The sequence below is a fragment of the Anser cygnoides genome, chromosome 4 (genome assembly GCF_040182565.1).
Source record: "Anser cygnoides isolate HZ-2024a breed goose chromosome 4, Taihu_goose_T2T_genome, whole genome shotgun sequence".
Classification (NCBI taxonomy): Eukaryota; Metazoa; Chordata; class Aves; order Anseriformes; family Anatidae; genus Anser; species Anser cygnoides.
This window is the reverse complement of record NC_089876.1, coordinates 29822535-29849708: the sequence shown is the minus strand read 5'-3', so window position 1 is coordinate 29849708 and position 27174 is coordinate 29822535. Positions and strand designations below refer to the sequence as shown.

The 27174-nt window shown below is 36.1% G+C and overlaps 1 protein-coding gene across 6 annotated transcripts in view; it reads left to right on the top strand.

Moving 5' to 3' along the window:
• Positions 1-27174, top strand: part of DLC1 (DLC1 Rho GTPase activating protein) — a 285258-nt gene that overhangs the window by 42353 nt on the left and 215731 nt on the right. Inside the window, exons 1-2 of one of the 6 annotated variants that reach the window (XM_013200628.3) lie at positions 13436-14082; positions 16916-17024. The exons of 3 other annotated variants lie outside the window; for them this stretch is intronic. The gene's annotated coding sequence lies outside the window, so the exon portion shown is untranslated. Of the gene's footprint in view, positions 1-12777; positions 13003-13435; positions 14083-16915; positions 17025-27174 lie in introns of those variants that run through there. 2 more of the 6 variants (XM_048074501.2, XM_013200627.3) reach the window with 2 other exon arrangements.

Below are 27174 nucleotides of genomic sequence, written 5' to 3'. Positions count from 1 at the left end.
AACTCTTCAAGACTAAAGCAGTATGTGATATTTTCTACAGAGAATCAGCAATACAATTTTAGTGAAGAACTGTTATAATGGTAATTATAATGGTTTCAATTAGTTGCATCTTGAAAGTCAGATTAGCAAATCACCCTAGTGTCTAATCAAGATCAACAAGGGTAAGCTCTTTCCTCCCGAACAAGAACAAGTCTTCCCTTGAGACAGTTTATTTCAGAAATTCCCTTACTGAGTTTTCTTGATCTTCTTTCTTTCCAAGCACCTCCCACTTCTGGTGCATCTACATTAGCAGGTTAGTGCAAATCAGGAGCATAATTTGATGCAAATCTTCCAGTCATCCTTATTCACAACGTTTTAGGTTGCATTACAGAGCAGACTCAAGGAGTATCTCACACTTGGAGATGATACTAAACTGCACTGCATGGAGCATACCTAATAAATTCAGCCCAGGGCACCCGACCAGCACTAGTTCAAAGAAACAAACCTCTGAAATGTGTGTAATGTAAACCTCACTTTCTCAGCTATTTTCCTCTACAGGTTTACGTTTTATTGGTCGACACTACTTACCAATGTAGACATAAGCACTGTGGTCCAAGACCAGACTAAATAGACCACAAGATCAAGTACACACTGGTGCAGCAAGTGCTGCATTGAAAGCTCTGTGAATAGCTGATGGTTTTAGCTCAGTGGCGGTTTTGAAAAGAAAAAGGAAAGAGGACCTGTATGGGTGTAACACTTTTTATATGAATGGAATCAAAACATCTCTAGTGTTTTACATTATTACCAGTTAAAGATAAATAATAAGGAAGGATGCTTTAAAAGTAAGATCAATTGGAGTAAAAAAATCCTAATGTTCATTTTAGAAAAACATGGATGAAATTTTCTTTCAGCTTTTTTTCTGACACTATCAATGCATTTCTGCTGTTTAATCTTCATTGTTTTTTTCAAAAACAACTTGTATAGGCCTAGCTTTTCATTCAAGTTCCTTTCTATTTAAGGTCAGTTTCTTAAATAAGCAAGATGTGTGCAACTTTGACTAAGTCTGTCTTGTGTAACTTTTGAATCTACTGGTTAGTTGCTGACAGTTTAGGAATACGAGTCTCAAAGCAACTTGAATGAGAGCAAATGCTGCTGAGAGATGGTTCTATGGCAGCTCAAATCCTTAGACAGTGAGAGTCTAACTATAAGGAAATGAAAATCAGACTTAATTATCCATGCTGTTCATGGAGCAACTTGCCATTTGGGAGAATTAGTGAACTAGCTAAATGCTATGCAGAAATGATAAATTCTGAGTTATCAGCATTTTCAGCAGTTACATTTCATATTTTGTTTTGGATCATGAAGACATTATTTGCATTTTATTTTCATAATGAGATCTGGGAGCAGATTAATGTGGAAACCACCAAATTCTCTAGTTTTCATTTAAAATGTTTTTTTGTGTGTTTTGTAAAAAAAAAAAAAAAAAAAAAAGCTATTCTAAGAAATACATAGTTCAAAATACATAGTTCAACATAAGCTGAGATGTATGCAATGTGGTTGCACTGGTATGCAATGTATGGCTGTGATCTCCCAACCCACTTGGCATTCATGTTGCAGATATAACTATCCTCATATCTATTATAGTGAGTGTATGTCCTGATCCTCTTACAGAATCTTCATTAAGTGATTGCACTGTCCCTGTAGAGCCCTGTCCCATTCCTTGATGGAAGATATTTGAAAAAAAAAACTGCTGCAGCTATTGATGGCCTCTTTCTTTTCATCACAGTGTCCTTCTAATTGCCATCTGACAACTAGAAGGACTATGATAATATTTTCACACTTGAGTCATTGCTTTCTGTGCTTCTGGCACACTCGTATTTTGAAACACCTCTTAGATTACCTCAAACAGTGCTGTAGGGAGGTAGTGGGGTATACGAAGCAAATGGGTTTGCCCGTGATGGGTTTCTGATGCCCATCATTCTGAGGTTTCAGTATTAACCACCAGTTGTGATGAGAGATATTTCTTCAGTTAGGTGCACTGTAATACTTGCTGGAGTTAGGGGAAGGAGAAGGAGAAAAAAAAGCCAGATATTTTTCTTCTAGCATCATCTAGCTCCACGGTCTGTGGATCAGATTCTGTCATAGAATCACAGAATGATTTGTGTTGCGAGGGACCTTAAAGACCACCCAGTTCCAATTCCCTGGCATGGGCAGGGACACCTCCCACCTGACCAGGTTTCTGCCAGGGATGGGGCATCCACAGCTTCTCTGGGCAACCTGTGCCAGGGCCTCACCACCCTCACAGCAAACATTTTTTTCCTTATGTCTAATCTAAATCTACCCTCTTTTAATTTAAAGCCCTTATCCCTTGTCCTGTCACTCCACTCCCTGACAGAGAGTCCCTCCCCAACTTTCCTGTAGGCCCCCTTTAGGTACAGGAAGGCTACTATAAGGTCTCCCCAGAGCCTTCTCTTCTCCAGGCTGAACAACCCCAACTCCCTCAGCCTGTGTTCACAGGAGAGGTGCTCCTCTAGACCTGCTCCAACATGTGCATGTTCTTCTTGTGCTGGGGGTCCTAGACCTGAACGCACTATTCTAGGTGGGGTCTCAGAGGAGCAGAGACAAGACTAGAGGAAGCCTTTCCCAGGAAGTGTCATGAATCGAATGACGAAATTGTCATGCAAAAACATTAATCCTTTTAATCTTTTAATCCTAAATCCTACTTTATTTCCAAAATAATTCAATTTATCTTTATCATTACCCTTTCCTATGTATTTTTAATATTTGTACCCATGGAATTCCTAATAAAAACAAAAAGCATGCATCTACACCACACTTATTTTTTCAGTAATTCTTTCTCATTCCTCTTTCCTATGTGAAATCTAGCCCATGTCTTGTAGAATGTCAATCTTTGTCCATCTTTTGTAATTGGTATAATCTCAAAACTAAGCATGGTGCTAAGAGCAATTTTATACACAGCTGGGAACCCTCATCTATAAATAGTAGCAATTCTTGGAACCAAATCTGTGCTTATTTATATGGCTGTTGATTTGGATTTTCTTTCTTGGACACCGTGAGTAGTAAGTCTTGGAATACTGCAAAAAATACTTATAAAAACAAATATTAAAATTATCATTAGGGAATTAAATGGCATTTCTGAGACTTGTATTTGTCTTCTGGAATCTCTATATCTGCATGCTTACCAGAGTTTCATGTTGAAGCAAATTTTGGAAAATTCTTATTCTGCCTCTCTTCATGTAAGTAAAAACTGTACATAAAAAATGTCAAAAAATGGTGTTAGCAAAGAAGGGATCATCCTTCATCAGAAAGTCATAGTTGAAAGTAGCTTAAAGATTAGAAAACACAGATGTTATGGAATCTAAAATGCTATCCAGATCAATGTCTGAAATGCTTAAATTACTTTTGTTTGCTCCTATTATCTGAGCTCACTTGCTATTTTCTTCTATTCTCTGATCTACACCAAATTTTCCAAAACCAAACCAAGTCTCTGAAGGATGGAGAACTCTGTTTTCATTGAGTGCTCTGGAAAGCTGTGGCCTGAGGCGGGGCCAGGACAGTGTGAGACAATGTGCTTTCACTAGGGTACATGGACAGGGCTTTGGACTCGCACCTGGTGTGGGGATGCAGTCAGCAAATTCCTTTTTGTTTCCATAACTAAAACTCAGTATGAGGCAACACCCCACACTGCGTGTACCTGAAGTACCACAATGACAAGCTTTGGACCTACCTCCAGAATTAACTTGCTTCCCATTCAAATCTATGGGTTCTCATACACTGAGACTTCACTGGAATAATGTGGCCAAATTTCATCCATGTTCCACATGCCTCATCAATCTGCCTAGCTTCAAGGCAGATTCTGATCTATGGTTTAACATCAATATGTTCTTGGTATTAAAAGGACATTTGTTTATGAATTCTTTACAGCCATTATATTTCTCAATTGGTAATTTAGCAATTATTTCTTTAATTAGTAGAGTTGTTTTTTTAACTGAAATAGCCAAAAAACATATGTCTCAATGCACTGTGTTGTGAAGTGACTTGCCTGCTGGCTGTACATCTACTTTAGTTGCTGTTATACCACTAATTTTCTGAGAAATTTCCATTTTAGCTAAAATGCCCCAAAACATTTTATTTAAATATTTACTCCTCTTGGACAAAGACCAGCACGTTCTCTGTCACTTAAAGTTCTTAAGATTGAATAGATTTAGGATCTTTGCATTCTTACCAGTTTTCAGAGCCTATATGGCTACTCACAAAACCACTAAAAACAGAGAACATTTTCTTCTTTTTGTGTAAAATCCTGATAAAGTTTATAGTCGTGCACAGACTCTAGTTGTCTTGTATCAAGCTCATATTAAAGTCTAGCAATGTTATAACAGGGATTTTAATATTGTGATGTTTTGTTGAGAAGTTGCTGTCTTTGATTAATCAATAGTACGTTTCATAAAAAGAATGAAATTAAAAAAGCATACCTTTATAATATCTATCAGTTAGGGAAATGCAACATCTTAACTTTTTTCAAATCTTTTTTTGTTAACATAAAGAATTACCCTGTCCACATGATAGCAGAAAAATAAAGTACTGAAAGTACTTTTAGTGCACAGAAATTAGAATGACTACTGCTTTGTCAAAACAAACTCTTTGTGTCCATACAGATACCACTTTCTTTATAAATTTTAAGCTTGGTACCATAGCTATCTGAAGGCTCATCTACATTATATTGTTCTTTTAAATGGAAAGAAATGCTAGCTTAGACTTCTTGGGTTTTGTGAACCCTTGCTCAAATTTTGTGGTTTTGTTCATCTCTTTTAGCTGTTAAGCTAATTTAAAACTAGACAAAATTTCTGTGGCTCTTTTCAGTCCCTAAGTTTGGTGGTGGTATGTGAGTATATTGCACAATTTATTTAGGATGCTGATATCTTTTCCAATCTTTTTTTTCTGATACCTTGGGAGCTGCTTTTTTGATACTCAGCTTCGGACATTGGAAGGTCTTTGGTATACTCCTTTCTCCAGTGGTAGTTTAGATTTAGTTTAAAATAAAAATCGCATCCATGTTTTCTACGTTCTGAGGTATGTTCAACTATATAAAATCAACATTCATCTCAAATCTTAACTAAATACCAGATTAAGAATCACATATTTTGGTGTGTTTCCAAAAAACATAGAAATCTTCATCTCTGAGGCAGTAACTCCAAAACCTGAGTCCATAAGGCCAGCGTTAAAAGCTATAAATATATTAAAGCTATAAATGTATTTGGCCTGAATTGAATGTATTTCTGGAATGTAAGTTTATCTAGTACTTTTGGAAGCCTGCATCTCTTGCTGAATGCACCCATGCAGTTCTTGCTGTTTTCAAAGGAGTCTTACAATTTTGAGCTGAATGAATGCTTTTGTTTTGTATAGATCGATTGTTCAGTCATCATATATGATGATTTATATTGTCATGCAAATGAATACTTATTAAATAATGTATTTACTTTGATGATTATACAAACTGATTTAAGTCAGCCCAGTACAGCTAAAGCTAATGATGCTAAATAAAATGACACCAGGAAGGAATCTGTCTGAGGTAATCCAATAATTCCCTATTGTTTTGGAAGTCTGAATTTATTTTGAGTAATCATTGGTTTCTACAAGAAAACAGTGATAATTATATTTATGTCTCCCAAGTATTTTCTCAGGAAAAAGACAAACAGCCTTGCTTGGTTTAAGAACACACACAGTACCACTCTAAGTATTTTCTTGTTGACTCTGAAGATGAAATGAAATAAAATGAAATATGATACTAAGAGAGCAAATCTTTAGGGTGTTTTGCAAAAGAGAAAATAAAGGCAGAGTTTGCACAAACTTTCATAGGTTCAGTAGGAATTTCAAATACTGTGTACGTATCCAAATGCAAAATAAACAGGGCCTTGTCATTTTGTGCTGTACAGGATGAAAACTGACAATACCACCGCATATTAAATTAGGTGTGCATCTTAAAATCATGAGCTTCGTTGCATTTAGAAATAATCTGGAAAGCAGATTAACACTATCAAAGGCATAAAAAAGTGCTCAGTGAAATATCAGCTCTTATCATCAACATGTCAGTCATCGTTGTCAAATGTCTTATCAATGACAGCATCGTTTGTTTTAATGGGATATTTGGCACAACTTCAACTAGTGAAAAGTACTCTCTAGACATTCCAGTAAAATGCATGTTTCCCTGTGAATATGTAGGGTTAGTATATGTATAATATTCTTCATAACAGCAGTGTTGAAATAATAAATATATTAAGATACTGCCATTCACAGATCAGGCTAAGGGCTAAAAACATGCATAAAAGTGTTGGTCCTTACAATCCTGTTTCTTTCTGGAAATAGCTTTCTGGAAACAGCTGTGTGTTTTTATTATCCTTATGCGTGTAGAAAACTTTTATGTAACATCTAAAGAGCAACTGATTACATTATTGGTTAACATCATCAGAAGACAATACTATAAACAATCGTAGTGTAAGAGTTTTACATTTTCATATTGTGTTAGAAAAACAAGAACAACAACAATTGAATAGTGTTTTTCCTGTGTGTTCATAATCTTTTTTTTTTTTTTTTTTTACAAATAGTCTATAGGTTGATGGAGTTTGGTTTTCTTATCCATTCCCTTTAATGCAGCAGTGGCAATAATTTTTCTAATGTATATTTTTGTATCCTGGAACTGACTAACACTGAATATACCTGTCTGAACTGGATTTGAACTAATAGCTCATAAGGCTTTTCATTGAGCATGTCTTGTACTTGTTGCTCAAGTAATTTTTTAGATCAATTCTTAGGAGAAAGTCCACTGGTATAATTTCTCACTGCAAGCACTACAAGAAGTTTAGGGCAGTGGTCTTTGGGTTTCCCTGTTCACTCACTGCAAACTTAGATGTTACTACAATGAGAAGGGAAGATAAGCTGCCTGGATGTTATTGAATGCTCTTGTGGATCCCAACCACAGAAAGAGTGTTTAGAAAGGGGATCAACAGCTTTTATATTCTTAGATTCCACTTTGAGTAAGTGAACAAAAATAAAATAACCATCACTTAATACAAATACACAGAGAAAATGACAAAAAAATCAGTAGAGATATGAAAGGTCTCATGTAGGTTATACTGAATAGACAAAGCCAGTGGGGAGGCTACATCATTCCACAGGTCTGAAAGCAATTAGGAAGGCTTCAAATTGCTTCCAAAAGCATGGAACAAATGGACCACATCCTCAACTGCTGTAAATTGAAGTATCTCCCCTGAGTTTACTGCAACTATTTTGATCATATCACAAGAACAACGACAGCAGGAAAACGTGACTTGTAAAGTAAATGTACTTCAGTGTCCTTCCAAGAACATTCATATGCTAAATGACAGGGAAAGAATTGTCTTCACCCAGTTGAGAAAACCTGACTGTATATCGTCTTCTCATACGCAATAGTTAATGGTGCTATTCTTAATATTTACCATATGTAAGCATGTATTTTGCTCTATCAGGGTCTAAGCTTTACAGAAATAAAATATGCCACTCACACCCATGCAATTACTTTTAACTTAGCTTACAAACTCAGTGACTTTGTGTAGTACTTGAAAACAGAGTGAAGTTACTTGCATCTTTATGCTTTAATCTTGCTTGAAATTTAAAGTCTTTGAAACAAGAATTGTGTTCACAGTGGCTAGATTTAGAAATTCATAATTGTTTGAAAGACATCCCCAGAATAGAAAATAGAGTTTTTGCAACAGAAAATGTAAGATACAGTTCAACAATACACAGCATTCTGAGTTTCTTGCCAAGTTATGACAGATACACTGATTGATTACTAAAAGGTAGAAGGAAGGCCAAAATCTGGATAGGATATTCCACTGAGACTGGAACCACTTATTCTTCGATTAGCTCTTGAAACTGAGGTTTAACTTCAGTTTACATCATCATATAACTGTTTCAACCAAATAGCTTTGCAATGTCTTGCTGAACTTTAGCATTGCCTATCTAGAAACTTGAAGCTGTAGATTGTGACAGTTTTTTATTTCCATAAGGACCACAGTAATTTTACTCTTAGACTTTTTGTCATCAGTTTGCTTCAGTGCTCCAACAAAAGCAGAAGAGTATGATCATGAACCAGCATGTTCAGTAACAGGTACACTGGAGAGCTAATCTGAGGACAGTTTCATTGCCCTTAGGACACTTAATTGCATCCATCTTTGGTGGTTTTAAAAATGCTTCCATGTAATAAAATAGAGTATCCTGAAAGGATATCATACGAAGATTAATGAATAAAAGTTTTAAAAATACTAAGACAAATTCCGACTGATATTTGAAGCTTGCAAAGGAGATTTTTTTTGGATCAATGGCTAACAATCCATGCCAGGGGAAATATAACCAAACCTGACAAATGCACTTTAAGTAGACATGTATTATAAACAAAGTCCTTCTGATAATTGAAAACTGGGGTTTTGAGTCGTAAGCAGGAAATAGAACAAACTATTAAAATGGGTAATCTACATAAAGATTCTCATCTACCCATTTTGGAAGTCATTTAATTCTTTCAATGTTAATCATCATTTGGCATATTATTTTGGTGCTCGTACCTGCCTCAGGAGAAGCTTCAGATTTCTGAGTTTATCTTCTATGGAAAAACACGTATCTTTGAATTTAAAAAAAAAAAAAAAAGGCTTTAACTTTCTTCTTTCCCTTTGATGGCTTGATGATAATCCTTTTTAGCATGTCACTGAGAAAAGGAAGGTAAATAAGCAAGTGCAAGACTAAAGGCATCTAAGAAACAATCTAAATATTTCCACATAAATTATTCAGAACTTCAGGTTCTTTAACAGTTAGAATCCAGTATTTCTAAATGTAGAAGTGTAATTAACAAATTCCAAATGAACAGTTTATTTACAATTATTTTGATTTGGTATTAAAAAAATGATATATTATTTCTTGTACTGATACACTTTGACATTCTCACTCCACTTGGTGAGCTTCTGTCCTGAGAAGCGTCTATTTGTGTTCTAATATCTAAAGGTTGATGAGGATATTTGTCAAGTATTTCCAGTTATACCCCATTCAAAGAGTTTTGAAGGTGAAGAGTTCTGCCTATAGATGTGGCTTGAACACTTTCAAATCAATTTGATTGTGCTGAAATAACCATTTGTAAATTTGCTGAAACTATGAAATTGTACAGAGCCATTTTTAGACTTCTTCATGCAATCCGTTTACACTGTAACCCAGTGGATTGGAACCTAGCAAGGATATAGGAGACATGCTCATGTCCCTGAACAGAGCAAGTATCTGCATTCTGGAGATCTCTCATACCTGGCCACTGCCCCTACCTCCTGATTATAATCATGTCTGTATGCCTGGTGAATGCCCCTCTTTCCTTCTCTCCCTTGCTCCTTCTTGTGTTTTACAAATAGTGATTTCATCAAAACCAAAACTTCTTGATGAAATGTCTTGACACCAGCCAAATAATAATTCATTCAGTATGAAATGCAAAAGCGTGAAATATTTCATGAAATCTGGTGGTTCCACTGTGAAGCAAAAGCAAATATTGAAACTCTGAAAGTGGTTAAAAAAACAGGTCTATCTTGTACTTTCAGCAGTTGCTGAGTGTATTTAAACAAAACACTTGTTTTTTACTTGAGGAAAATATCTCAGGTTTAATTGTATATGTGCTTCTTAAGGAAAGAGAAAAGAAAAAAGATGTCAGCAAAAGCCATTATATTTTTCTACCAGGCAAAATAAGATTAAGATTTCAGGTGCTCTTCTTTTCTCTCTCGCTTTTTAAAATATGTATTACTTCCTCAGCAGGATTGCTTTTTAAGCATGAAAACAGATTGGGTAAGTCCACAAACACTGATTTTCTTTCAGTGAATCACTCTGAATTTTGCATGCAATAAACCACAGCTATATTGAGTGCTAATGATTTTCTATAAACCATCTGCATGATTTGGACAAACTCTCATTAATTTAAGTTGCATAGTTGATTGAGCAAGAACTAAGTTATGGAAGAGCACTAGCACCATATGTAACTAATCTTAGGTCTAGAAAGAACAGTCACATATTCAGACAAAGTGTGGCTGAAACTATATATATTTGATTCAGACTGATATCTGCATATAGCTACAACAGAGTTGCTCGAGCACTTTGATTTTTTTCTTATTTTTGAATGGTTTTGGTAGATCATTTAACACAGGATGATATAAATTGGTTTCTCTTTCCATAATAAGTCATGGGGCGTAATCAGCTTAAACTAGCATGACAAAAAATATTTTATATTATGGATAAATAACCTTATAGACATATATGTTAATGATTTTCTACATTATTCTCATTTTATAATTAATTTAGAAATACATAGAAATATAACCTAGTTAGAATATTAGAATTCATTATCTAACATTACCTAAATTGAAATTAGACTTGTCTGAAGACCTGATTTATATAGCCTAGCTTTGAGCCATATGCTTTTCTGAGCTACAGAGGTAACAACAACAAAAAAATTACCTTTGTGTTTGATGTAAGTTTGGGCATAGCAAGGAACTAAATTCTAGAATTTTAATGTTCCTAGGCTGACTGCAATTGAAGTGCATTTTACCACTGCATATAAAGTACTATTAGATTGTGTCCCATTAGACTTATCTTGTTTCTCATTCCTTTCAACTTTCTTTAGTTCTGTTGATTGTCCAAGACCCAACAGAATTATTAAAACGTTCAAACTTAGGTGTTCTGACTTCTCATGTTCTTTCTTCTACTTTTTCACCATAAAATATCGCTATGTGCTTTTTATTGTTATCATTATGAAGATCTATCAAAGCAGCTTTAATCAAGCATTCATATTCTGGTTATTCTCCTCCTTTCTGTAGATGTAAAACAGGAAAAGGTATGTAGGAGACAGTCCATCCCCAGGTTTCTCAGATGGATAGGAAATGGACAGACATCATCTATGATGTCCCTCTTTTCTTTGGTTTAGTTATTCAGCAGGTGCTGGAATAAAATCAAGCTGTCTTTGTTAAACTGTTTCACAGAGCAGACCATGTTCTAATAATTTCATAACCTATAAATATGTCCTCACTCATTTTTTATTCTTATTCTTGTGACCAGCTTCTTAAAAAAAAAAAACTTTTTTGAAATCAAAGTTTACTGATGATCAATGTTAAGTGAACTTTAGCTGAAGAAAAATAATTAGTTTTAAAAAAAAAAATTGTCCTGAACTGGGTTTATTGTTTTGGAACACTGTGTTACAATTTCTCATCACATTTTTTTTTTTTTGGTATTGTCTAAAAAAACATTCTTAGGAACTTTTAACTGTAAGGAAACTAACAGCTTTTTGTTTTTATTTTGATTCCCATAAAAACAAATTTCATAATTGTGTAGTTTGTGCAACTGCATAATTGCAAGCAAAATGTGTCCCTTCACAGCCTGTAATTTATTCACTGAATTCCAAACTGGAAATCTTTCAGGAAAATAGTATAAATCACAATTTAGATTGCAGTAAATGTTTTGCATTTGGATCCCCAACCAAATACAGCTAAAAATTATTCTGCAAAGTTACTTACCTTTAGCTGCACTTCTGACTGTTTACCATCCAAGTTTACTACCACATATGCCATTTCCTTGCATGGGCTTCAAAGTCTTCTGTCTTTGAAGATGCAGAGGTTAGGCTGGTAAGTCATTTCACTTAAGGCTGTCTACCTCCACTACGCACGTACATTTAAAGCTACTGGGAAAAAATTCAAACCCACTTCCATTCAGGCCTGCATAATTTTGCAACTAACTTTTAAAGTTAATACTGTAATTTTAAGGCTGAAAAATGCATATATAAAATTACACGGATGACAATGAAGACCACATTCGGCAAATTTAGCAGACTTTAGCACAAAGTTCCACATGCTGAGGAACTGAAACTTAACAAATTAGCTCCAGATATGGCCGTATTAGCGAGACTCAGAGTCAACCTTACAGAGCTGGCTTTTCTTTAACTGAAGAAATGCCCTCCAGAAGACTTGCTTCAGCTAGTGAAGGCATTATATAAACAGTTAAAAGGCAGTTGTAGGCTGCTGGTAGAAAGAACATATACCCACAGTTAGTAATTATGAAGGCTTCCTATCTTCTTTCAGGATAAATATCCCGTCCCAGTTGTGACAGGCCCCCTGAGCAGAGACTTTCTGGTCACTATATGTTGAGGCACTATTTTGTGTAAGTTATGTGATGTCTTACTGCTGCATCTCTCGCTCCCTCTCAAGGTCAAACAAAGGCCAAAGATGCCAATCAATGATTCAATCAGTAATGGTAAAATCAATTAATCAGAGTGATAATTAATAAAGAGGGTTTGCAACAGCTGAAGGAGTTGCCAGAAGGTAAATGATGCATGACCAACCCACCTGGGAAGACAACTAAACTTATCAACAACACTTCTTTTATTCAAGAAGAGGGAAAAAACTGTTGGCTTTGCCCTGTGGTTTGGAAATCATACCTGGTAATTACCATTATGATTCATGCTGAATTAAATTAAATAAAATGTAAGTAAATTATTTCACCTAAATATGAGACTTGTGACCAAACATGTAGTTTTTGTGTTTTTATTAGTAGCTTTTGTTATATGAATAACTGGCGTTTATTATTAATTGATACCCTAATTAAAGCCATACTAGTCATTTCCATTAGCTTACTCAAACTTCTACAGAGCTGTCCGTCTGGTTTTAATCAAAACCAAATGGTAATCCAAGTTCTCAGGCTGGAACAGCTAAGAGGAAGTCATTCAGAGGAGGCAGAAGAAAGCAGAAAAGATAAACAGATGATATTCACTAAATTTGTATAGAGCAAAGGATGTAGATGCTGTGGGTTTCTCTGGAGACGTGATTCAGGCACCCTGTCAAACTGGAACGAAGTAGTTACAAGTGTTTTATGTCAGCAAAATACTAATATGATCAAGATGGAGTCTGTCCTTTTGCTTTCACAGAGCTGGATTTGTGTGACTCTGGAGGATTCTCGGAAAAGGTAAAGCAACATATACTATTGCCTGTGCTATGCCTGCGCCTAAATTGTAGCATTCATTTTCTCAGATCCTGCTAATTCTCTCGAGTAGGGATATAATTTTAGCATACACGTGTATGTGGTATCATCTAACTGTGCGTAGTTGCTGGTCAGGCTAGCACTAGACCCTTTGTAAATGTGATGTGTTAGTTGAATTTAAATCGGGTTGCTCTCTGCCTGCTCCCTACTACCTGGTGCCAAAGATCAGGCGTCTCGCAGCCGTTCTTCTGTTGCTCTGGATGACTGTTGTCTTTGCACGTACACTGGAGACGTATGAAATTTATATTGTTCTAAGGAAAAGAAAACAGGGCGGGGTTTGAAAACATGTTTGCATTATGTAACTGTAGCACAGACCTTCCAGTTTGACAGAAATACCTCAGCAGTGTGTTAAGCTGAATGTCTTGAAATGCTCAGGCTGGCTGGCTTTTTCCCTTTCCCCCCTCTCTGCACGCTCTCTCCCTTTCTCTGCCTCATGCACGCACACACGCGCGCTCTCTCTCTCTCTGTCTTTCTCCCTCTCTCTCAAAGGCAGGAAATACTTTTCAGGCAATCTGGGCCTGGTTGTTGAGGCCCCTTTTACAAAACATCAGTCTGAATTTAGTAGACAGAAGTCACTGGGAAAAGCTTGACAGGCTCATGCTTAGCTAAGGCTCCCTCCAGCTGCAGAGGGTGTTTTTGTTAGAATCACACATTGAGCAAAACTGCTTAGAATAGAGCAATGATCTCAGTAGCGAAATCTGAACTTTTATGCTAGCAGGAGCTAACTGGGACTGTGCTCTTTTGTTTGTTGGGGTTTTGCTCCTTTTTTAAAATTTTGTATTTTTATTTTTGCTTTTTTACCAAAGACTTCAGGGAGTTCATGTCCGAGCTCCACATTTTCTTCATCTAGGTATGGCTGTCTTGGAATCTTCCTATACTTTAAAATAGCACAAAATACAAACATTTAGAAAATAATAATAGAAAGAAAAGAAAAAACAGCAGAGAAACAAGCAGCATCCAGCACTGGAGCTTTCAGCGTTCAGGATCTCTGCACTAAAATTAGAGGTAAATAAATAATAATCGTTACAAATGTACATTTAGTTGTAGGCTCTGTGCCAATTCTGTTTATCAAAATGTGCCAGATCTATAACAAAATCTTGTGCGTTTTACTTAATCTTTTAAAAGTATGCTTGATACGCTGAACTTTGTTTATTTTCATTCATATAAATAGAGCTGCATCGTCTTGCTTGCGTATTTTTAATAGACATTAAATAGGAAAGCTAGAAGTGTGAATGATATCTTTTTTCACCTCATTTGCCAACAGGGAGGGCGTTTAGGGCTATGTTTTGTGTCCCCCTCTCCTCCCCCACCTTCCCTCGCCTCCCCTCCCCTCCCCTCCCGCAGTAATGAAGTTGAGAAGAGTTCTAGGTAGATATATATCTGTTACACCTCTGCGGGTCTTGGTCTCTAGCTTTTTCTTAGTCCTAGATGAAGTTTGTGGCATAACTGACAATATGGTCTTAAATATGTACACTCTAAATGTGTAATTTCAAGGTAACCTTCTTGGTGTTTGCTAAAGTAGGTTATTTTTAGTAACCTTTAATTAGATAAGCAGTTTGGGGTGTGCTGCGCTAGCATTTAGATGAGGGAAAGCAAGATTCACTGAACGTCAGCTGACTGCATAACTTTTGGTGAACATGTATGAATTTACTCAGTCTTCTTTAACCTTCCTTAACCTAGTTAACATTTAAGTATTAAAAGTTATTACAAGAATCTGCTGCTGAAGTGTTTAGGGGAAAATTCGGGATAGCACTTTTATTGTGTGAGTAGAGCTGTGGCTATTTTATGTAAGGTAGTGTTTTAATTATGAAATTGTTACAGACATCAAGCATTTTTCAGGGCAGTTCTTTGTCATTCTGAAAATCTAAGGGACAGCTATTACAGCTATTATTTATAAGAAATGTAAGAGGTTCTTTCTTGCTTCTGTGCATTATTAAGACTCCATATAGTTATTGGCTAGTTTGATAACAAAACAGAAATCATCTGTTTGCATACATTGGAGAGAATTTCATGAATTTTTAATTGCATTTTTACTGAATATTGTTTCAAAGCAGTTGGTGAGTAATTAAATTATTTTGTGGTCTGAAAAGAAGGGAAGGTCCGATATCTCTTCTGCATTAGATTGAGAATGTGTGCTTTACTGCCCAACCCATTTGGACAGAAGAAAGCTGTTCATGATGGTCAGAAGCTCTGGACTGTGAAGAGCATGGGTCTGAAGATAATAGAGAACAGCTGGCAGGCAGCAAGTTATTCCTGGGAATATCCTGGGGTGAATTTTAGAGTAGTAGTCACTGTTGCTTATGCACAGCCTTCTGCAGTTCTTTGCCCTAGGCTGGGAGAGCTGTGGTAGGTAGGTGGTGGGACTAAGAAGTTCAGAAAGGAATCTGACCGGCTGAGTCTGTGTCACTCCCAAGAAATTTGTGTTGGAACTTTGATGTCCCAAGGGATTTGGCATTAGTGCCTTTTAATGCATTCTATTTCCATACTTGCCCCTACAAGTCTGCATATATGTACTGAATATTAGCCAGGACTCTAGATAAACAGGATAAAATATCAAATGATAAAAATAACTGTACACATCAAGGGGTACCTTCTGCAGTATCTTCTTCCGGGTTTTAAAGGGTATAATGACCTCGTTTGACTTCACTTGCAAATAAAGGTATCTGACACCTGAGACAGTTGAACTATAAGGTAGACAACAGAATAAAACCCAGATAATATTTTCCATAAGAAAATGTAAAACAGATAGATACCCTACTTTTTCATTTAGAAGGTTTATTGAAAAGTTCTGGAGACAAATCACTATTATTCCTGGTTCTACTTATTCTAAATTCTGTGTTACACTATACTATTTTCTTAGATATTGTTGTTAAAAAAAAAAAAGTGTCTAAAAAACCTCCAGATATTACATTATATATAGCAATAATGAACATGGATACATAGGATACAATCTCACACTGAGCATCTAAAGTTTTTGATGTACTCTTCCTTCAGAAATGTTAATATTCTTAACTTGAAACACACATACAGACAAAATAGTTATAGATGACTCCTTTGAACAATTAAGCACATGAATTAACATCTGCAGCCTTGAAGAAAACTAATGCAAGTGACCACATTCTTATAACAGAAATGATTCAAAGAGCTCTGCTTTGCTATAAACATATCCCTGCAAATTCTTTTGAACCAAGGTTCCTGTTGAACTCCAAGTTAAATTCTATAATCAGTGCATGTGAACAAAATTAGTTGTGATATTTGGGTCTAATCCATGAAGATCATTGTGATTGACAAATTTTAATTCCTTCCAAAAGAAAATGAAAAACATAATTAGTTTGGTAGACAATTTTTGAATAGGCAAGACTTAAAGTAATTTTTGTGAACTGCTGAGCTTAAAATCTGTTTTTAAGTCATACTTTAATGTGGTGGGAAAAATAGAAGGAATATCCATTTTGCCTTTTTCATCTAACTTTTTGATTGTTATGCTGAATTTTCTAACATAATTTTCTGTTGTACTTAAAATGAAATTTGTTGCTGAAAAGTATCATCTTCAATATAAAGCTTCCCTGAGGAGGGCAGTAGCAGAAGCAGGAAGAGAACTTAGGAACATTTTTCTCTTTTCTCAGATAGGGGATATATTTTAGAACATTTGCCTTTTTTCTTTTAGTCATCTGGTTCCATTTTCTGTTGTTTGTTTGTCTGGAGAAAAAAAAAATATTTTTTTTTAATGTCAGTGTTCTGTACTTTTACAAAAGAAAAAGGGAAAAGACAAAAATGGAATAAGAGCAATTGAAATAGCATAGCCAGAAGAGCTAGATCTTGATCTCCTTCCTAATATCAGGTAGATTGGAAGGAACTTCTGGAGGTCTCTGGTCCTACTCCTCACTCAAAGGAGAGTCAACTACATCAGGTTGCCTTGTCCACTTGAGTTTTGAATATCTCCAAAGATGGTAAGTGTGAATACTTAGGAAGGACTTTAAACTTCTCTGTATATACAGGTATATAAAGGTATGCACATTTTTGTGTGTGTGTGCATTTATATATATGTGTGTGTACATGTATACTTGCATGTATGTATATATAAAATTCATGTCCCAAAACAAATGTATATAAAATTTTCATGTGCAAACCCTATGTAAAATAGGATTGCCTATATGATTTTATTTTGGAAAAAATTACCAATATTGAATTTGAATATGTTATTAGGCTGCTGACTGCATTTCAAAATTTTCTTCTATTTCATCATTTACCATTGGTATTTATGAATGCTTTTAGAAATGGCTTATTTTAAGAGCAGTTTTTGGTGGAGAATTTCAAATCCATTATTATCATAATTGCTTGTTTCTCATGAAAGTCTCTTATGTTGAAATTACAAATGTGTGGAGTTTTATCTGCCATATTGTACATCAGCCACTGAACACAAATCTGCCTTAGTCTCTATGTATCTACATTAAAACTGATTTAACGTACAATCGATTCTGTACTTCTAGTCTTCACTTTCCTGTAGGCTGTCCTTTCTCTTACTCTGAGTTGTGATATTTCCTGTTTGCTATTTTATTTTATTATGTCTTGTGTCAAATTCCAGTAAGATTAGATTGAATGTTGTTGAACTTCAGGAAAGTTTGTAAACAACTTCTGTTACTTCTAAATATCTGATTCTTCTCCCACCCTCTAGCTCTCTATCAGCTGTAGGCTTTCCAGGGTAGGTACTATGTCTTATCAGTGAGAGTATTGTAGTCTGTTGTACTAGACCTCATCAGCTGCAAGTACTATTTAATGCACATCTGCATAAATAAATCTTCCAAGTTGAACATCGCTGTATTTGTGTAAAGTTTGCATCAGGATCCGAAGTTTCATTTGGATAAGGGGGAGTCGGTGTCAAGATTCAAAAAGATAATGTCATTATAATGGGAAGTGATGAAAATCTATAGCAGTAGGGAAGATCACTACAGAGTGTTACTTTGCTTAGGGGAGCTAAGTAAAAATGGAATAGGCAAGATGAACCAGTAAGAAAGTTGCCTAGCCAAAGCCCTTGGCATTATATTGGTACAGCTGTATAACTGCAGCTTATTAAAGAGCATCCAACAACCTCAAGTTTGTTTGGCGATTTTTGTTGGGACCATCACAAAATTTGAAGTTGTTTTCTTCTCCTGTTCTGAATTTTCTTCTGCAGGACAGAGATGGAAGGCAGCTTTACAGGCATGGGAGACTTACTTTGGATTCACTGATTCAGTCTGGAGCATTGAAGCCTCCACTTCTGAGCAGCTCTGAAAGGCTCGACACACTGAAAGTTGTAGTGTTAGATTCATTACACTTTTTTTTCCCTCCTGCAGGTAAATGGCAAATATCCCTTTCCATTTTGCTTGATTGGACATCATCAGATAATACTGTTTTATCAGAGAGGTAGAAACTATCAATAATGTACTAAAATAAGAAGAATTTCCTGAAAAGATGGTCTCAGAGTTGCACCCCCCATGATAGAAGCTGCGCTTGGAGGGCTCCATGTACAAAGAGAAATCCACCAAATCCAATTCAGTTAAATATTTGTGTGCAGGAGATGTCAGTGCCTTCCTGGCAACTTCCAAACCTGGAATCAGTTTCAGCTCATTTGGGTATATAACTAAAGATTTTTGAAAAGGTTTTACATGTCATGTGAGGATTGGTAGGTGATAAAGGAAATAGATCCAAATTAATCTTCAAACTGGGGGAGGATGTCTGTGTGAGTTCAAGATTAATCTGTAGTAATGTACTTGGAAGAAGTAACTTACAGGGCTGAGTTTGTCTTCCCAGGCAGGCTATGGGTGCTGAATAGGGGAGTATCAGCATCCAAGTGGGAGACAAGCTAATGTTTGGAGTTGAGGTCTCTCTGGAAAATCATTTTCAATGTTTTATTTATGAAGGATAAGTATAATAGTGACAAAAATACTTGGTAGTCCTTTGCACAGCCATGATGAAAACATGCTAGTGGTCCAGCTGAGTATGAGAGGGCATTTACTCTGAGTGTGACAGAGCACTGGCACAGGTAGCCCAGAGAGGTTGTGGAGTCTCCTTCTCTGGAGATATTCAAAACCCACCTGGATGCCATGCTGTGCAATGTGCTCTAGGTAATCCTGCTTGGCAGGGGCGTTGAACTAGATGATCTTCAGAGGTCCCTTCCAACCTCAGCCATTCTGTGATTCTGTTATTCTATTCAGTAAGGGCAATGGTTTCTAACAGTCATTGTCTATAGTGTCTTGGGATTCATAGGCTGTAACAAGCACTACCAACTCTTCTTTATATGGAAGCACTCTATTAGAACCTTAAATTTAAAAGGCAACAGGAATACAATCTGGTTAATGTAGTGTTTTCCAAAGGACCTCCTGTAGCTAGAAAATTATTTTTTTTTTTTTCACGAGAGCTGGCTAGAAAATGGCATTTCTTCCACCCAAAAAAAAAATAGTGGGGGTGGGTGGGAAAAAATTATCCTAATTCAGGACCAGAAAAATAGCCACAGCTTTCTGGTTTGACATGTCCTATGAGATGGCTATATTTACTTCTTGTCTTTTTTTTTTTTTTTTACTGTCTTGTCTTGTCAATTTGCTTCTCGCCAAGAGAAGCATGAATGGAGGTGTTAAATAATCTGCCAATGATGTGGTTTTTTTTCTGCTCTCCAAGGGTGGATAGCAGAAAGAATTTGGCGAGACGATTGGTAGGGCAGACATGAAAGCACAAAAACAAGATTTTCTTATAGGAGACCTCACTTCTGAAAATGGAATTTTTATGTTAAAACCTTATTTTTTCTAGTGGACAGTTTTAAATTTGATGGCTGTTTTCACTCTGAAATAAGGTGATGGGGAACATTCAATTATCATTAATAGTTAATAAGAATTTAACGCTGATCATTAAATATATTGAAATATATTAAAACAGCATTAATATGAATTAGAATAATTACACAATAAATACTTAAAATATTCTTTCATTTTTGTCTTGACTTTTCATCAATGTCAAATAGCACAAAACTACAAATTTGGGTATTTTTAATTGCTGTTTAGATTGGTTTTGATTTGATAATTAAATTGGGTGTAAATAATATAGATCTTAAGTAAGCATGGATAACTGTGGATCAGCTTGGATCCTGTCATTTCCCCTTTCTCATCCTTGAGGAAGAGGCTCAGCTGATCTGAGGCTCAGTGCTGGAAATGTACCAAATACAAATGCAACCAAGCTAAACCCCAGTGTAATCACATGTTGGCTACAAGTAAAAGCCCTCTTTGTATGACAATGAGCACTGGTAATGCAGCTCCTTTTTGTGGAGCAACAAAAAGAAAAGTAACTCAACACTGTTTTGTTTTTTAACAGTAAATAAAGGCATCTGACAAATTTTGGGTTCATATCTTAGGGTTCATATCTTAAGAACCAATAATATTTGCACTAAACAAATGAGACTTCAGATGTGTCTGAATGAACAACTTGCCAACCTCCTGATGTAATTTAAGGCATCTACTATAATGAGTTCTTATAATACTGCTGGATAGTACTACAATATTCTGTAATATGTTAAATGACATTTACGGAATGGATTTAATCAGACTTAAAAGTATTATATGTTTTCATAGACATTAAACTGTAATGAGTATATCTGACATGTCAGAATCTGTAAAGGACAACAGAAATTAATTTGTTAAAAGGATAATGAAACTGATCACTACTGGAGAGAGGAAATCCTTATCAAGTCACAAATGTACAGGTACATCACTTGATTAAATTTTTTTGTGTGTTTTTATTTCAATTAGAAATCGTGAACGTTTTGCAGTGTATAACTTATATTTACTATTCATTTTAACTTCTATTTCCTTATGTGGCAAAGCAAAAAAATAAATCTGGTTTGATACTTCTGCTTGCTATTTCTACTTTGATCTTCTGCAAATTCCTGCAGCGTGGGCATGGTGAATATTCTCCATTATACTGTTGATGTCTTATGTGGCTCTGAATTACCTCTTTCCCAGGCAGGAAATCTTAAGTCTGTTTTATGGCCCCTCAAACAGAAGCTATACCATACTTTTCATCCTCTTTATTGCTTTTTGCTACACCTTTTCCTGCTCTATTTCTCTCTGAGATGAAAACATCATTTTGTAACTTTATGCTCAGTCTCTGTTTTTCCTACTGTGCTACATACTTTCTAATTTTGACTAAACTTTGTGATTCCATTCCAGATTATCAGCCACAGCCTTTCTTAGATCTTTTATTCGGATTGGTAGCAGATAACATAGAGGTTATTATTATGCATTTATAGTTGGAGTTATTTTTTCCTATCTGCATTCTGTTGTATTTATTGACAGGAAATTTCATACACCACTTCATTTCCTAACTGTTCACTGTTGGGTCCCTCTGTAGTTCTTCTGTCAATTTTCTGAATAAACGCTGCTGTGTCACTAACAAACTTTGCCATTTCACTTCTTTTCTCCTTCTGAATAAACTAAACAGCACAAGTTGTAATATTGAAAATTACAAATCTATTGATTATTTCCCTTTGGTTTTTTTAAAAAATAAATCTAATATTCTTTTTTCTTTTTTTTTTTTATTTTTAATTTTCACTCTTCATTAGATTTTTCAGCTAATTTTGTGTACAGAGATCAGACTTGTAAGTATATAGTTCAGGACCAAGTTGATTTGATTTGACTTGGTTTTGAAACCAGCTTTTGGCACACTCCTGCATTGCTCCCAGCACCTCAAAGCTGTTTGCTGGGCAACTCTTCCTGTTCCTCCAACTTTCTCGTTTTGAGGAGATACAATCCATGAGGCTTAGTAAGAAGATGGAAATGTCTGGGCCAGAAGTCCCTCTGCTTCTCCTCCTTCTTCATGATCAGTGAAAAGAGTGCAAGAGTCTTTCTTGCCCCCAAAAGGCTGTACTTCTCACACCTGAGCCCTGGTCAGGATCCCCTCTACCTCTGCTCACGTAAAACTCATCTCCGACTACAAACACGCTTTCCATTAGCTTAAAAGCATATCCATCTTGCAGTTCCCCAGTTTTTCCCCCCTCTGGCTTGCAATCATCATAACTGTCCCCTTCCAATTCCCATGTGCATAGTGGGTAACTATCAGAGTTATGCGACATTTTTTGTTCTTTTTTTTTTTTTTTTAAGTTTACAAGTGATTTCTTATTTGAGTATTGTTACGCAGCTCAACCATTTTGTTCCTGATCTCTTTGTTTTCTTGTCCTGAAAACTCTTCTGACTGATGTTTCAACCCAAGTCAGTTCCTCAGACTTATCTCTGTGGGTTGTTAGCTTTTGATCTGAGGGTTGTGATCTGTTGACTTTTTTTTCCTACTTGATTTATAGCTGGCCGGCAATTGGTGGTGCATTGAAACAGTCTATTTTTAAAACCCTATATTATGTGCTGGTAGGAATTATTGCATATTGCACTTAGATCATACCTCTGTAATAAATGGCAATACTAAAGCCACACTGTCCACTGCAGGGCATCTATCTGGTGCATATTAAAGGCACAATTCAATATCATTCTAATATTAGTCTTTGAGAGAGTTGTGTGATTTTTTTAGTATTGCATGTTATTTTTTTTCAAGTATTTTGTCACAAAGTGAGGAACAAGAATAATTCAAGAAAATACTTGTTTCATATGCTAGAATGTTTTGGTTTGTTTTGTAAAATAAAATGGCTGTATGTTGCGCATAACTGTTATTCATTCTCTCTTCAACTGTTATGGGACATGAGTATCACTAAAAACTTAGCCAATGGCTTGTAGTAATCCAAAATAATGCAATGTATCCTTCAGTTCTTATGCACCTACCATTGTATTATAGCTACATCAGAAAATCCCTGTCTGTCCGGCTTTGTATGCAAAAGTATTAAGAATACTAAGTCACTGAAACTTTTCCATTTGGATAATTCTTGTCAAGACAAACTTAGCAGAATTCATATCAGTTATCTCACAGGTGACAGCAACTTCTTTAGGGTTTGTGAGATAGGCTATGGTCCTAAATGTTATATATGCAACATAGCTGCTAATGTTAATTTTTCAGCATAAAAATACATTGACAAAGAAAATGTAAGGAAAAAGGTAGATTAGAATTTTTATTTTTGACACTTTCACTTTCAATAGTTTTTGTTTTGAAAAAACAGAGGCAGAAGGGGAAAGTTTTAGGTGGGCACTGTCTAATAAGCTATATTTTCTCTATACTTATATTGCATTAATTATTGAGTCCTTTAAAAATAATATGCAGTGTACCAGAGTCAGTTTTAATATTCTTGTTTACCTTGGTATAGGTAAGTCTTCTAGTCTTCTTCAGCTTTTATATATATATATATATATATATATAAAATCAAGTATGCATCACATACTTTCTGGAAAAAAAAGCTGTTAAAATAGCCATAGCCTTTTACTATTATTTACTTTCAATAATTTTAATTTTTGCAGCTACATGATTATCTTCTACATTTAAAAGAAAATAAGGGAATTGCATCAGGTATTCACTAGACGGATACCCTGCAACAAATATTCCTTATATTTATATTCCAGGAAATCAGTTTAGAATGATCTACACAAATGCACCACAAAGCCTGTTTATTTAGCAACTGCAGACAAGGTGAGCCCCCGCTTCAGTGAAATCCAATGAGTGGTATGTATCCAGGAAATAAGAGAGGGAAGGACTGTAAATTCTAAAACAGAAGATATGTTAAAATAACTAGCTGAGCGAAGACCTAGAGGGTTATGTTTTATCTCAAATTATTTGTAAACAACATCCTGTCTCAGAGCTTGGTATGGAGTTACTGAAAGAGCTGAATGTAAGCCAGACCAGGAAGATGTGAGATGAGTTTATAGGAAACAGACCCTGTTCACTCAGACTTCCTTAAACAAAGTTTGCTGACCGGGGTCACAGACCAACAAAGATAAAATAATGATAACCAAATAAATATTTCTGCTTGATCTCAGTTGCTTACATGTGCCTGCTACGTAAAAAATTTAATGAAACAGCCTTTCATCTCAGTGTAAGTTTTTAAGCCAACACTTTGCCTTACTCTTTTGCAACAAAGATTTACATCATGTGTAAATAACTAGCAAAAACTGAATTTCACTTGGTGTGGTAGGGGTTGTACTGCCAGGGATGCATTCAGGGTGTCCCCCTGCATGGTGATGGCTCACTGTGCCTGCCTTGCCGTAGCTGGCCTGTCCTGTGCCACTGTGGGGTGGCGGTTGCTGAGGGGCTCCACACTTCTTCCCTCACCACTTTCTCCACCATGGAAAAAAAAAAAAAAACAGGGTGGGCTCCTGTCTTGTGTCCTGGGAGGCTGAGGAGGACCAGAGAGTCCTGGCTGCATGTCCCAGCCTCCCCTGAGTGGAATATCATGAGATAAAGAGAGGACACTTCTCTGTCCCAATTTCAAAAGCCTCCTTGAAACAGTTTAATTTGAGCTGCTGCGGAAAAATCATAAGAAACCTTCTTAAAGGAAAATATTAGACAATCTACTTATAGGATAGCCTACCAGTTCATCTCATACAGGTTTTTACTCCGTGCTTTGTCTATTGCAAAGTAACTATAAGTTCCATGAGACTTTATGCAAAGCTTCCAAAACTGAACGCACAGAATGTTGTCCTGCTTTTCGTTTCCGTTACGATTTACATTGAACAGAAAGGGGCTGCACATCAATAAAAAGGTAGGCAACAATAACAGGAAAAAAAGTAGGAACCCTTTCTTCTGCAAAGAGGCAGCACTCTTTTCTCTCTGGCAGAGAAAGGAGCACAGTCATGAATCTTGTTCAGAGGTCTGGAGTGGTGGACCTTCCCAAGCACAGCTTATGTGAGTGCAAAGGAAATAAGTTACCCTCGTGTGGAGGTGGAAAAGAGAGAAAAGCTTATTGTTGACCCATAACTATTGCACAATTGTAGCAGGGAAAGAATTTCTAAGCTGAATTGTAGCAGATAATGCAGCCTTTGGGGAGTGGAGGAGGGAGCTGAAGGGAAGTGAGCTTCCATCAAACTGGGGGCTCTCCACGTGCCAAGGGAATGAGGGGGCTCTGGTGACTCGGAGCTGCCCAGATAGCAGGCGTGTGTAAGGTAATTTTTTCATACTCGGCATTAACATAAGCTGATATTTTTAGAGAACAATGAAAGTGCCCTTGTCATATATTTATTTGTCTTGCATTTCAGGCAAGGAATTGAGTATTCTCCTTTTTAATCATTTTTTTTTCTGCAGTCTACTAGGCACCCAAAACTAGTGATAGCACAAGTAAAACAGAAAGGTTCCTCAAGTAAAATTTATTTGTTTTTCATCCCCCATGAAATATAACTCTCTACATCCAAAAAATGAAAAACAGTAAGGGATCTGTTCTCCTCTTTCTGTACACGTGTAACTCCATTTAACAGCAGCAAGATTAACACACGCCCTTTAACTCTCTGAATGCCTGCATGCTGCACACCACAAGCAGCCTAAATCTGAAGGAGGTGGATGCATGAATGCCATTAGGAAGTTGCCTTTTTTAACTTCTCACACTAGTCTTTTTTCTTGATATATATGTATTTTTGTCAGAAATTCCCATGTGTGGCTGTAGCAACTCGCTGTAGCAACTTTTTTTTTTATATAACTTTTTTTAAGGGAGTTGGAGCTTAAGCAGAGCTTCTAGTAGGGGCGGAAGACAGAGGGAAGCTGCAAATGAATTGCACCCAGGTGTGACTCTTAGCAGTGCTAATGGAGGACAGCAGAAACCATAGAGCACCTTTTAGTAAACTTTAGTAAACCTTCAGAGGTCAAAACAAAGCACTGTTGTCAAACCAATTAAATTGTTTCTGGAGAGCTTTATGGTCACTCAGAGAAAGGTGCAAGAGAAGTTAAATTTTAATTATGGATCTGTAGTAATTTTGGACCATGCACAGTTAAATAGTAGGAAAATATAAATATGAAGTCAGAATAAGAGTGCAAATGCACTGCAAATTTATGCAGTAATCTGACTTTACACATCAATATTTAAGCTTGCTCTCATATTCAACCAGGAAAGAAAAGAGAAACTTAAAGCTGAATTAACTTCTTACTACCAAATTTTGCCTCTGAAAGCAGATCATTTTTTTTGGCCTGGCTGCGTGTGTTACTTTCCGTTTTCCTCTGCCTCCCACACGCTAATGACTTGTGCATGGAATTCTCTTACCCTATGAATATATTTTCTTTTTAAGCACAGTCTCCACAGAGGTGGAAAATGTGAATGTGAAACAAAACTTGCCATCCTCAGAGAAGGTTAAAAATCTAAGTGTGTGTACAACTCAGTCCTAAAAGTCACTCTGTCAAGACATAATTTACAGAGGTTTGGTTGCACAGGCATAATTCTGCATTTCCTTGAAGATGAATACTTTTATACATTCGGGCGTGTGATTTGTCAACACAGCTTTGTAGCCTGGTGGGCAATCAGAATTTGTCTTAGTGGACTGAAATGACCCAGAACAAACTTAGTACTTAATCTTCTTTATTGCTGAAATCAATAAGCAGATCCGAGTGCTGACAGTTCTTATGTAGGGAGTGTAAAGTAGAAGCACCTGCTCCTTGAACCTCTGATATTTTATGGGCCGGAAGTTCTGCTTTGTTATTTGACAAAGAACGTCTTATAATGCATAAATTAATGAGGTCTTTTCTTTGTGTTAATTTGAACAAGCAATGTGACAAGATTAATGTATCTCAAATGTTATCATCTGGAAGTCAATGAAAAATACCTGTACAGTTGGGTGGGGACAGTGGGCTGTGGCAGACCCTGACAGTCCAGGCGAGATGCATGGTTGTGGCTGACCATGCTGGCTTACAAGTTACCGTTCTGGAGACCCCCATACTAAAGAAGGGTTTAATCCCTTCCTTACATTAGTAGATCCTGAATATATTCACCAAGGTTGTCTTTGGTTTGGTTTGGTTTTAGTTTTTCCTTTTTTTTTTTTTTTTCCCTCTGGGTTTTATGATGTTTTTGAGGTAAGGAATATGCTCAAACCTTAAATTAGTTTTCCTAGAGTTGTATTTTTTTCTATCACACAACAACTACTACTTCCTGCAGTTTCATGTAACATTTGTAACTATAACTTGTCCTGAAGAGAATGAAATGATCATTAAAGTGAGAGCCTCTGAATG